This window comes from Ascaphus truei, unplaced genomic scaffold (assembly GCF_040206685.1).
Source record: "Ascaphus truei isolate aAscTru1 unplaced genomic scaffold, aAscTru1.hap1 HAP1_SCAFFOLD_1231, whole genome shotgun sequence".
Lineage (NCBI taxonomy): Eukaryota > Metazoa > Chordata > Amphibia > Anura > Ascaphidae > Ascaphus > Ascaphus truei.
Genome location: NW_027454103.1, coordinates 7737 through 21688, shown reverse-complemented (window position 1 = coordinate 21688; position 13952 = coordinate 7737).

The window sequence follows — 13952 nt, the reverse complement described above, 5'->3', positions numbered from 1 at the left end:
AACATATGATATTGGTGTAAGAACAGTGTTGGGTGGATTGTATCTAGCTGAGTTCTTTCTCTCCTAGGTCTCACTACCGGTATTACCTCTCTAGCAGCTCGCCTCCAAATGTAACGGTATTTCTGAACCGGCCCGACCCACCCAATCTCACATTGGCCCCTATGGTCTAACCGGTCCCCATTACAGTGTGATAGTGTCTGGTGGTGCACCTGTTGGCAACAGGACTCCTGAGTCTCCCGCATGATGGTGTATGGGGAGGACCCGTCCAGACAGGCAGCTGAGGTAGTGTGCTGAGTCTCACCTAGTTCCAGTGCAGCGCCTCCACCTCATCAGGGTCCCTGCGTCCGCAAGGGGATGATCCTGTTGAGGAACTCCTCCGTGGTGCTCCTCTCTGTACATTCACTCCACACATGTACACGAGAGGGGTTGTGAATGAGAACATCTTTATTGGGTGATGTGGGCTAGCTGCCCCTCGCAGTATATTCTTAGCCACTCATTCTGCAGTCAGTGCCTCCCTTTAAAAGGTGTATCTCTCCTTAGATAGGGATTCCCTATCCCCGCAGGGATCACTGCCCTGTGCCAGGTCCCTGGACACAGTCTCCTTTATCGTTACTATAACATAACTTTCAGTCTCTTAGGCTAGTACGTGAACTTGGGCTCCTGCCAGAACTCCTCCTCTTGGCAGAGCTGAACGTAGATCTGTCTAGAACTGGCAGAACTAACTTTAGACTCAGTGCTGTGCCTTATGTATACTCTGGAAGCTGACACACCTCTGACATCACTAACCATGGAGTCAGAGCATGTGACTACTCCCATCCATACACAGGGCACCCCACCAGGGTGTGAGGGCAAACCTCCATAATTACTGCTGGCATGCCCACAACTTACCAGGCCTTACTGTCAGCAGGAGAGATGACTGTAGCCATTTTACATGTCCGCTACATTCTCCCCCTGGTGAATCCCATCGGCCTCGCTGGGACCTAAATTTGTATACCCTTTTCCAGGAAGCACTGAAATACAACACATAATTGGTTAACTTTTCATACAAATCTTCATAGTGTATAACAAAAAAAATGACTACAGTACATTCCGCCAAGCCCGCCCCGACCAGCAGCCACGAACCCGCGTAATGTATCAGTACCCCCTAAAAATAGTGATTCGGGTCAGGCTTCTTGACCTCTCTTCCGCCCATGTCTATGACCGTGACGTGATAGTGCCTAGGCAGTCCCCTCTCAGGCCTATATGTCACCCGGTGCTTATAGATGTTTCGGCCAATGCCCCATACCCGCACTAAGTGCTCTATGCGCTCCTCAGCCTTCTTCCCTATCACGGAAGTCCCTCTTCCCACTAGGTGCATTTCTATGGCCTCCCTAAGCCACCTATCCCGGTTGTCCTCTATCTCATCCATGAGAGGCTCAGGGACATACGGGTACTCCAACCCGTGGGAAGATTTATACCGAGCCATTATGGTTCTCTCGGCCCTACTAATCCTAGTCAGGTCAGCCTTACCTGCCCTCCCAGGCAACACCCATGATAGGGGCTCATCAGGGTCCACGGGGTCTGATAGGATGCTAGGACCCATGGGCTCTATTTCCCTATTCTCAATCGGCAGCCACCGCTCCTGCAGCTCTCTGTCCCTCTGTTCCGGTGTGAATTCTCCCACAGCCCACCAGTAGTCCACTACATCCTCTCGCCGGATGAGGAACCGAGTGCGGTCCATCCAGGCGGAGTACCCTTCGAATAATGGGGCCCACCAACGGTTCTCTTTGAATCTATCGGACCTCCCTGACTCCCTATCATCATCTATAGAAAATATCCCCGATGACCGTGCGGATCGCGGCAGGAACCACCTGGACGACCCCGGGGCCCTTATCACTGGCTCGGGTGCTGTCGTGACCACTCTCAATTCTCCCCCTCCCCGAGAATCACCCTCCGTAGCGCCACTGCGCTGTCTCTCCCCAGTCCGTCTCCCCTCTCCCCCTGATGATATGCCCACAGATTCCAAACTAGGCGGGGAACCCGGGGACCGTGTGATTGGGGCAGGGGTTTTAGCTAGGGCGTGGGATGGGGCGTATGGGCAAGAGACTGGACCCCACGGGGTTACGACCCGTTCCTGGCTGTCCATAGACTGGTCCAATGAGGATATCTCACCCTCCTCAGTCCTTGGATCGCCCATCCAACTCCTGGGCCTTGTAGGTGATCGGGGACCTTCCCCCGATCGCCGAAGCGTCGCTACATTCTTCCTCGGGGTTCCGCTGTCGCCACCGGAAGTGATGTCCTCCCCGGAACCGGAAACACTGTCATTGCGGGTTGGACCCCCATTCGGGATCTCTTCTTCAACGACGACATCCGGAAGCTCCGCCGTCGTCCTCACCGGAAGTGATGCCGTCTCTCCACGTGCGTCTGCGGCCTGGCATGGCCTCTCCGCTCCTACACCGTCTGCTGGGGCAAGGTAAGTGAAGGGACTCCTCTTATCCGTCCGCAGGGGTGTCGGCGTCTCTCGTCCGTCGCCGCCACGCTCTGAGGCGGAGGGACTCCGTCTCTCGGCTCGCCGATCTGCGGGGGACGTCCTGTCTTTCTGACAGCTGCTGGTACCACGGGGTGTCGTCCTCCCCGGTTCTATCCTGGGCCTCGCTGTCACCTTTTCAAGTTCACGGAGATCCTCGTCCGAGTATTCTCCCTTCTCGGTGCGGTCAGGAGGTGACCCGACTGTCTCGGTTGCGGCCGACCCAGCCGACTTGACCGGCTCCAGTCCCCTTTCTCCGGGACTCGCACGTCCTATCCACAGTGCGCCAGGGGACTCGGCAGTTCGCTTAGCCTGGTCCCCCGGGGGGTCAGCCGATTGTATTGGTATAAAGGTTGGCATAGGCCATAAGTACAGTGTCCCGCAATGTGGGCAACGTGCCGCCGTGTTGACCGTGCCTCCGGCCAGCCCGCATTGTAGGCAGAGCCCGACCACCATCTCGGTGTTAGCCACCCTCACTACTAGTAGCCCGCCGGGTACTGAGTAGGGCTGGGTGGAGACCATAGTTCCCACAGCGGAGGGGCAGGCCATTCTCTTTGTGGGGACCACTTTCAGTGTGGGTCTCTCCAGGTCAGTGGTTCCTCGTGACTGACCGGTAGAAACTTCTGGGCCAGCCACTTCCTGCTTCGGCTCCTCCTTCCGCTGACATAGCTGGAACCCGCCCCCAGGGGTTGCAATTATGGGCGGGTCCCACAGGGGAATATCATGCCCCTTAATTAAGGCCGCGCCTCTCTCAGTCCTGGTGGGCGCGGTCTGCGTTTTCGCGCCAGTTTCTTCCTCAGAGCTGGATTTTTTTCCCGCGGCTAGTTCCCGCCTTCTCCTTGCAGCAGCTTTGCGTGCAAAATATCCCTCTTTCTTGCAAATCGTTTCCGCGGCCGGAACTACCTTGGGTAGTGGCGCCGTCTGGATATCAGTCCCTGGGCCCAGTGGGTGCATTCCCACAGGCCATAGTTGAAAGTCACTCCCCCTGGTGGAAATCAGGGGAGGGTCCCATAGACTAAGCGGTTGACTCAGCACAGGGGCCGAGTTAGTCACTGTCCATGCAGGCGCAGCCATAGCTTTCGCGCCATGCCCCCCATCAGGGCGGGGCTCTGCTGTTCGCGCCATTCCCGGCCAGCTCTTTGCAAGTTCTGCATCAGCCATTTCTTCTGTGGCTGTCCCATGCGGTTTCCCTAGCAAGCGGGAACCGCCATTTTGGTTGGCTTTTAAGCCCAAAAAGTCATTTTGTTTGCTCTCCTCGCGGGGTTCTCCCCCAAGTATTACAATTTCCTCACACTCTTCAAGGGTGGCCCCTCGGTGTCCCAGACAGGATAAAAACGGGGCAGCCACGGCCTTCGCTCCGCTCCAGAGCAGACTGGTTAACGATAACTCGCGACTGTTTGCTCTTCAGTGGGGTGCACGCCACGGGTGCCCTCCCCATCAGCCTCTGGTCGCCATTTTGGGTTCTCCGCACCACGCGGATCCTCCATTCTTTGGGTTGTCACACTCTCGTACCAATTATCGTACATGGGGCTCCGCTCTGCGGGGCAGCCTCCACATCAGTACAATAAAGAGTTGCTCAGATGCACCACCACATGTGTACCTGAACTAGGCTGGACTCATGTTGCACTACCTCAGGCTAGGCTCACTCTCTCAGTGTCTGCTGTGACTCCTTCCTCCCAGTCTGTGCTCCCTATGGTAAGTGTCTGGAATGGGCTAGGTACTCTGGCTCTGCCATGCAGTACTTGGGGCGTCTACCTCTCTTGGTCAGCCTAGCGCAGACCCTCTCCAGGATTCCTGACCAAGTTACAGGCTATCCCTTCTGGCGTCCTACCAACTAGCACTGCCTCAAGGTGACTCGGTCAGCTATAGCCCGGCTCCAGACCCCTCACTCCTTTCAGGCCCCTAGGTTGTCCCTGCGAGCTGACAATATCCCGTCAGCCCCTGACCATCCCTAGGTCCGTCCCTACGCAGCACAGAGTGGCAGCAGACTCTCTCCCTGTTTCCCAGTGTGCCTAGCTAGAGCCTGTCCTGATGACAGATGTGATCTCAGCAGCTCGCCTCCAAATGTAACGGTATTTCTGAACCGGCCCGACCCACCCAATCTCACATTGGCCCCTGTGGTCTAACCGGTCCCCATTACAGTGTGATAGTGTCTGGTGGTGCACCTGTTGGCAACAGGACTCCTGAGTCTCCCGCATGATGGTGTATGGGGAGGACCCGTCCAGACAGGCAGCTGAGGTAGTGTGCTGAGTCTCACCTAGTTCCAGTGCAGCGCCTCCACCTCATCAGGGTCCCTGCGTCCGCAAGGGGATGATCCTGTTGAGGAACTCCTCCGTGGTGCTCCTCTCTGTACATTCACTCCACACATGTACACGAGAGGGGTTGTGAATGAGAACATCTTTATTGGGTGATGTGGGCTAGCTGCCCCTCGCAGTATATTCTTAGCCACTCATTCTGCAGTCAGTGCCTCCCTTTAAAAGGTGTATCTCTCCTTAGATAGGGATTCCCTATCCCCGCAGGGATCACTGCCCTGTGCCAGGTCCCTGGACACAGTCTCCTTTATCGTTACTATAACATAACTTTCAGTCTCTTAGGCTAGTACGTGAACTTGGGCTCCTGCCAGAACTCCTCCTCTTGGCAGAGCTGAACGTAGATCTGTCTAGAACTGGCAGAACTAACTTTAGACTCAGTGCTGTGCCTTATGTATACTCTGGAAGCTGACACACCTCTGACATCACTAACCATGGAGTCAGAGCATGTGACTACTCCCATCCATACACAGGGCACCCCACCAGGGTGTGAGGGCAAACCTCCATAATTACTGCTGGCATGCCCACAACTTACCAGGCCTTACTGTCAGCAGGAGAGATGACTGTAGCCATTTTACATGTCCGCTACACATGTATACCGGTATTACCTATATGGGCGTGTATGTGTATACTGGTATTACCTCTCTGGGCGTGTACATGTATACCGGTATTACCTATATGGGCGTGTATGTGTATACTGGTATTACCTCTCTGGGCGTGTGTATGCGTATACCGGTATTACCTCTCTGGGCGTGAATGTATATACCGGTATTATCTCTCTGGGCGTGCATGTGTATACCGGTATTACCTCTCTGGGCGTGTATGTGTATAGCGGTATTACCTCTCTGGGCATTTATGTGTATACCGGTATTACCTCTCTGGGCGTGTATGTATATACCGGTATTACCTCTCTGGGCGTGTATGTGTATACCGGTATTACCTCTCTGGGCGTGTACATGTATACCGGTATTACCTATATGGGCGTGTATGTGTATACTGGTATTACCTCTCTGGGCGTGTGTATGCGTATACCGGTATTACCTCTCTGGGCGTGAATGTATATACCGGTATTATCTCTCTGGGCGTGTATGTGTATACCGGTATTACCTATATGGGCGTATATGTGTATAACGGTATTACCTCTCTGGTTGTGTGTATACCGGTATTACCTCTCTGGGCGTGTATTTGTATACTGGTATTACCTCTCTGGGCGTGTATGTGTATACTGGTATTACCTCTCTGGGCATGTATGTGTATACCGGTATTACCTCTCTGGGTGTGTATGCGTATACCGGTATCACCTCTCTGGGATTGTATGTATACCAGTATTACCACTCTGGGCGTTTATATTTATACCGGTATTACCTCTCTGGGCGTGTATGTGTATACCGGTATTACCTCTCTGGGCGTGTATGTGTATACCGGTATTACCTCTCTGGGCGTGTATGTGTATACCGGTATTACCTCTCTGGGCGTGTATGTGTATACCGGTATTACCTCTCTGGGCGTGTATATGCGTATACCGGTATTACCTCTCTGAGCGTGTATGTGTATAACGGTATTACCTCTCTGGGCGTGTATGTGTATAACGGTATTACCTCTCTGGGCGTGTATGTGTATACCGGTATTACCTCTCTGGGCGTGTATGTGTATACCGGTATTACCTCTCTGGGCGTGTATGTGTATACCGGTATTACCTCTCTGGGCGTGTATGTGTATACCGGTATTTTTTTTTTTTCAGACTTGAACTTCTAAATGAATGTGAAGTTATACACGCATGCGAATTAATAATCAACAAGGTCCCAAAGAGAATTACACGCAGGCGCAGAGATTTGATACCAGGCTCGGGACGATTAAAACCACAAAGCCAACCATTTGAATTGTCTGTGAGAGGGGTCGATAAGAAGTTGAAATCCTTGAGCCGTGTGTGTGTGTGTGTGTGTGTGTGTGTGCGTGTGCGTGTGCGTGTGCGTGTGCGTGTGCGTGTGCGTGTGTGTGTGTGTGTGTGTGTGCGTGTGCGTGTGCGTGTGTGTGTGCGTGTGCGTGTGTGTGTGCGGGGGGGGGGGGGGTAAAGCTGCATGAAGGATTACCTGTACTGTCGTCAGGCCTGAACTTTAGTAGACGGGCTGGTGACACAGATGAACGCATACTCTTTCTGCTGGGCCACGTCGCCAGCGCGTGGATAATAAAACTGCCAGCGGTATAAATTGTGGCCGCGGTTTCTGCGAGGGCCGATGTTTTGCTCTTTTAGAAATCCCATATAAAGGGTGTGAGGCCGCCGTTTATACAGCTATACATTGCTCTGCGTGCAATATAGCGCTGCACTGCTCTGCATGTAATATAGAGGCACATTGCTCTGCAGGCAGTAGGTGTGCATTGCTCTGCATGTAACTAGATGCACTGCTCTGCGAACAGTAGGTGTGCAATGCTCTGCATGTAACACAGAGAGGTATACAATGCTCTGCACGTAGTAGGTGGGTAATACTCTGCATGTAACACAGAACTGCAATGCTCTGCAGGCAGTAAGTGTGTATTGCTCTGCATGTAACTAGATGCACTGCTCTGCAGACAGTAGTTGCGCATTGCTCTGCAGACATTAGGTGTGCGTTGATCTGCAGGCAGTAGGTGTGCATTGCTCTGTAGGCAGTAGCTGTGCATTGCTCTGCAGGAAGTAGATGCGCATTGCTCTGCAGGCAGTAGATGCGCAATGCTCTGCAGGCAGTAGATGCGCAATGCTCTGCAGGCAGTAAGTGTGCATTGCTCTGCAGGCAGTAGATGCACATTGCTCTGCAGGCAGTAGATGTGCATTGCTCTGCAGGCAGTAGGTGTGCATTGCTCTGCAGGCAGTAGGTGTGCATTGCTCTGCAGGCAGAAGATGCACATTGCTCTGCAGGCAGTAGATGCACATTTCTCTGCAGGCAGTAGATGCACATTGCTCTGCAGGAAGTAGATGCGCATTGCTCTGCAGGCATTAGGTGCGCAATGCTCTGCAGACAGTAAGTGTGCATTGATCTGCAGGCAGTAAGTGTGCATTGCTCTGCAGGCAGTAGATGCACATTGCTCTGCAGGCATTAGGTGCGCAATGCTCTGCAGGCATTAGGTGCGCAATGCTCTGCAGACAGCTGTGCGTTTCCCGGGCTCTGCCTGTGGCTGTGTCACGCTCCCATGTCAGAGTTTGGCCGGTGCCGGGGCTTCCCCAGCTCTGCTCCATTACAGCAGCGTCTGTGTCACTTTCACTTTCTGCTTCCGCTCAGGCGGGTTTCCCTCTCTCTGTTACATCACCCACCTCCTGCAGCGCACACGCTAACCCCCCCCCCTCACATTACATCACCCACCTCCTGCAGCGCACACGCTAACCCCCCCCCCTCACATTACATCACCCTCCTCCTGCAACGCACACGCTAACCCCCCTCACATTACATCACCCACCTCCTGCAACGCACACGCTCACCCCCCCTCACATTACATCACCCACCTCCTGCAGCGCACACGCTACCCCCCCCCCCTCACATTACATCACGCTAACCCCCCGCTCACGTTACATCACCCACCTCCTGCAACGCACACGCTCACCCCCCCCTCACATTACATCACCCACCTCCTGCAACGCACACGCTAACCCCCCTCACATTACAACACCCTCCTCCTGCAACGCACACGCTCACCCCCCCCCCCCCCTCACATTACATCACCCTCCTCCTGCAACGCACACGCTAACCCCCCCCTCACATTACATCACGCTAACCCCCCGCTCACGTTACATCACCCACCTCCTGCAACGCACACGCTCACCCCCCCCCTCACATTACATCACCCACCTCCTGCAACGCACACGCTCCCCCCCCTCACATTACATCACCCTCCTCCTGCAACGCACACGCTAACCCCCCCCCTCACATTACATCACCCACCTCCTGCAACGCACACGCTAACCCCCCCTTACATTACATCACCCACCTCCTGCAACGCACACGCTAACCCCCCTCACATTACATCACCCTCCTCCTGCAACGCACACGCTCACCCCCCCCCCCCTCACGTTACATCACCCACCTCCTGCAACGCACACGCTCACCCCCCCCCTCACATTACATCACCCACCTCCTGCAACGCACACGCTCCCCCCCCTCACATTACATCACCCTCCTCCTGCAACGCACACGCTTACCCCCCTCACATTACATCACCCTCCTCCTGCAACGCACACGCTCCCCCCCCCCCTCACATTACATCACCCTCCTCCTGCAACGCACACGCTAACCCCCCCTCACATTACATCACGCTAACCCCCCCTCACATTACATCACCCTCCTCCTGCAACGCACACGCTCACCCCCCTCACATTACATCACCCTCCTCCTGCAACGCACACGCTAACCCCCCTCACATTACATCACCCTCCTCCTGCAACGCACACGCTAACCCCCACTTACATTACATCACCCACCTCCTGCAACGCACACGCTAACCCCCCCTCATATTACATCACCCACCTACTGCAACGCACACGCTAACCCCCCCCCCCTCACATTACATCACCCACCTCCTGCAACGCACACGCTAACCCCCCTCACATTACATCACCCTCCTCCTGCAACGCACACGCTAAACCCCCCTCACATTACATCACCCTCCTCCTGCAACGCACACGCTAACCCCCCTCACATTACATCACCCTCCTCCTGCAACGCACACGCTAACCCCCCCTAACATTACATCACCCTCCTCCTGCAACGCACACGCTAACCCCCCCTCACATTACATCACCCTCCTCCTGCAACGCTCACCCCCCCTCACATTACATCACCCACCTCCTGCAACGCACACGCTCACCCCCCCCCTCACATTACATCCCGCTAACCCCCCCTCACATTATATCACCCTCCTCCTGCAACGCACACGCTCACCCCCCCCCCCTCACATTACATCCCGCTAACCCCCCCTCACATTATATCACCCTCCTCCTGCAACGCACACGCTAACCCCCCTCACATTACATCACCCTCCTCCTGCAACGCACACGCTCACCACCCCCCTCACATTACATCACCCTCCTCCTGCAACGCACACGCTAACCCCCCTCACATTACATCACCCTCCTCCTGCAACGCACACGCTAACCCCCCCTAACATTACATCACCCTCCTCCTGCAACGCACACGCTCACCCCCCCTCACATTACATCACCCTCCTCCTGCAACGCACACGCTAACCCCCCCTCACATTACATCACCCTCCTCCTGCAACGAACACGCTCACCCCCCCCCTCACATTACATCACCCTCCTCCTGCAACGCACACGCTAACCCCCCCTCACATTATATCACCCACCTCCTGCAACGCACACGCTCACCACCCCCCTCACATTACATCACCCACCTACTGCAACGCACACGCTCACCCCCCCCCCCTCACATTACATCACCCTCCTCCTGCAACGCACACGCTAACCCCCCCTCACATTACATCACGCTAACCCCCCGCTCACGTTACATCACCCACCTCCTGCAACGCACACGCCAACCCCCCTCTCACGTTACATCACCCTCCTCCTGCAACGCACACGCTAACCCCCCTCACATTACATCACCCTCCTCCTGCAACGCACACGCTCACCACCCCCCTCACATTACATCACCCTCCTCCTGCAACGCACACGCTAACCCCCCCTCACATTACATCACCCTCCTCCTGCAACGCACACGCTCACCCCCCCCCCCTCACATTACATCACCCTCCTCCTGCAACGCACACGCTAACCCCCCCTCACATTACATCACGCTAACCCCCCGCTCACGTTACATCACCCACCTCCTGCAACGCACACGCTAACCCCCCCTCACATTACGTCACCCTCCTCCTGCAACGAACACGCTCACCCCCCCCCTCACATTACATCACCCTCCTCCTGCAACGCACACGCTAACCCCCCCTCACATTACATCACGCTAACCCCCCCACATTATATCACCCTCCTCCTGCAACGCACACGCTAACCCCCCCTCACATTACATCACACTAACCCCCCGCTCACATTACATCACGCTAACCCCCCTCACATTACATCACCCTCCTCCTGCAACGCACACGCTAACCCCCCCCCTCACATTACATCACCCTCCTCCTGCAACGCACACGCTAACCCCCCTCACATTACATCACCCTCCTCCTGCAACGCACACGCGAACCCCCCCCCCCTCACATTACATCACACTCCTCCTGCAACGCACACGCTAACCCCCACCCCCTCACATTACATCACCCTCCTCCTGCAACGCACACGCTAACCCCCCCTCACATTACATCACCCTCCTCCTGCAACGCACACGCTAACCACCCCTCACATTACATCACCCTCCTCCTGCAACGCACACGCTAAACCCCCTTCACATTACATCACCCTCCTCCTGCAACGCACACGCTAGCCAGTAGGTGTGCATTGCTCTGCATGTAACTAGATGCACTGCTCTGCAAACAGTGGGTGTGCAATGCTCTGCATGTAACACAGAGAGGTATACAATGCTCTGCACGTAGTAGGTGGGAATTGCTCTGCAGGCAGTAGGTGCACAATGCTCTGTAGGCAGTATATATGCATTGCTCTGCAGACAGTATGTGCGCAATGATCTGGAGACAGTAGTTGCGCATTGCTCTGCAGACAGTAGGTGCGCATTGCTCTGCAGACAGTAGGTGTGCATTGCTCTGCAGGCAGTAGCTGTGCATTGCTCTGCAGACAGTAGGTGTGCAATGCTCTGCAGGCAGTAGCTGTGCATTGCTCTGCAGACAGTAGGTGTGCATTGCTCTGCAGGCAGTAGCTGTGCATTGCTCTGCAGACAGTAGGTGCGCATTGCTCTGCAGGAAGTAGATGCGCATTGCTCTGCAGGCAGTAGGTGCGCATTGCTCTGCAGGAAGTAGATGCGCATTGCTCTGCAGGCAGTAGGTGCGCATTGCTCTGCAGGAAGTAGATGTGCATTGCTCTGCAGGCAGTAGGTGTGCATTGTTCTGCAGGCAGTAGATGCGCATTGCTCTGCAGGCAGTAGATGCGCAATGCTCTGCAGGCAGGTGTGCATTGCTCTGCAGGCAGTAAGTGTGCATTGCTCTGCAGGCAGTAGATGCACATTGCTCTGCAGGCATTAGGTGCGCAATGCTCTGCAGGCATTAGGTGCGCAATGCTCTGCAGACAGCTGTGCGTTTCCCGGGCTCTGCCTGTGGCTGTGTCACGCTCCCATGTCAGAGTTTGGCCGGTGCCGGGGCTTCCCCAGCTCTGCTCCATTACAGCAGCGTCTGTGTCACTTTCACTTTCTGCTTCCGCTCAGGCGGGTTTCCCTCTCTCTGTTACATCACCCACCTCCTGCAACGCACACGCTCACCCCCCCCCTCACATTACATCACGCTAACCCCCCGCTCACGTTACATCACCCACCTCCTGCAACGCACACGCTCACCCCCCCCCCCTCACATTACATCACCCACCTCCTGCAACGCACACGCTCACCCCCCCCTCACATTACATCACCCACCTCCTGCAACGCACACGCTCACCCCCCCCCTCACATTACATCACGCTAACCCCCCCTAACATTACATCGCCCTCCTCCAGCAACGCACACGCCAACCCCCCCCACATTATATCACCCTCCTCCTGCAACGCACACGCTAACCCCCCTCACATTACATCACCCTCCTCCTGCAACGCACACGCTAACCCCCCCTCACATTACATCACCCTCCTCCTGCAACACACACGCTAACCCCCTCACATTACATCACCCTCCTCCTGCAACGCACACACTAACCCCCCCTCACATTACATCACCCTCCTCCTGCAACGCACACGCTAACCCCCCTCACATTACATCACCCTCCTCCTGCAACGCACACGCTAACCCCCCCTCACATTACATCACCCTCCTCCTGCAACGCACACGCTAACCCCCCCCCCCACATTATATCACCCTCCTCCTGCAACGCACACGCTAACCCCCCTCACATTACATCACCCTCCTCCTGCAACGCACACGCTAACCCCCCCTCACATTACATCACCCTCCTCCTGCAAAGCACACGCTAACCCCCCCTCACATTACATCACCCTCCTCCTGCAACGCACACGCTAACCCCCCATCACATTACATCACCCTCCTCCTGCAACGCACACGCTAACCCCCCCTCACATTACATCACCCTCCTCCTGCATCGCACGCTAACCCCCCCTCACATTACATCACCCTCCTCCTGCAACGCACACACTAACCCCCCCTCACATTACATCACCCTCCTCCTGCAACGCACACGCTAACCCCCCTCACGTTACATCACCCCCCCTCACATTACATCACGCTAACCCCCCGCTCACGTTACATCACCCACCTCCTGCAACGCACACGCCAACCCCCCGCTCACGTTACATCACCCTCCTCCTGCAACGCACACGCTAACCCCCCTCACATTACATCACCCTCCTCCTGCAACGCACACGCTCACCCCCCCTCACATTACATCACACTCCTCCTGCAACGCACACGCTCACCCCCCCTCACATTACATCACCCTCCTCCTGCAACGCACACGCTAACCCCCCCTCACATTACATCACCCTCCTCCTGCAACGCCCACGCTCACCCCCCCCTCACATTACATCACCCTCCTCCTGCAACGCACACGCTAACCCCCCCTCACATTACATCACCCTCCTCCTGCAACGCACACGCTCACCCCCCCCCTCACATTACATCACCCTCCTCCTGCAACGCACACGCTAACCCCCCCTCACATTATATCACCCTCCTCCTGCAACGCACACGCTCACCACCCCCCTCACATTACATCACCCTCCTCCTGCAACGCACACGCTCACCCCCCCCCCTCACATTACATCACCCTCCTCCTGCAACGCACACGCTAACCCCCCCTCACATTACATCACGCTAACCCCCCGCTCACGTTACATCACCCACCTCCTGCAACGCACACGCTAACCCCCCCTCACATTACGTCACCCTCCTCCTGCAACAAACACGCTCACCCCCCCTCACATTACATCACCCTCCTCCTGCAACGCACACGCTAACCCCCCCTCACATTACATCACGCTAACCCCCCCACATTATATCACCCTCCTCCTGCAACGCACACGCTAA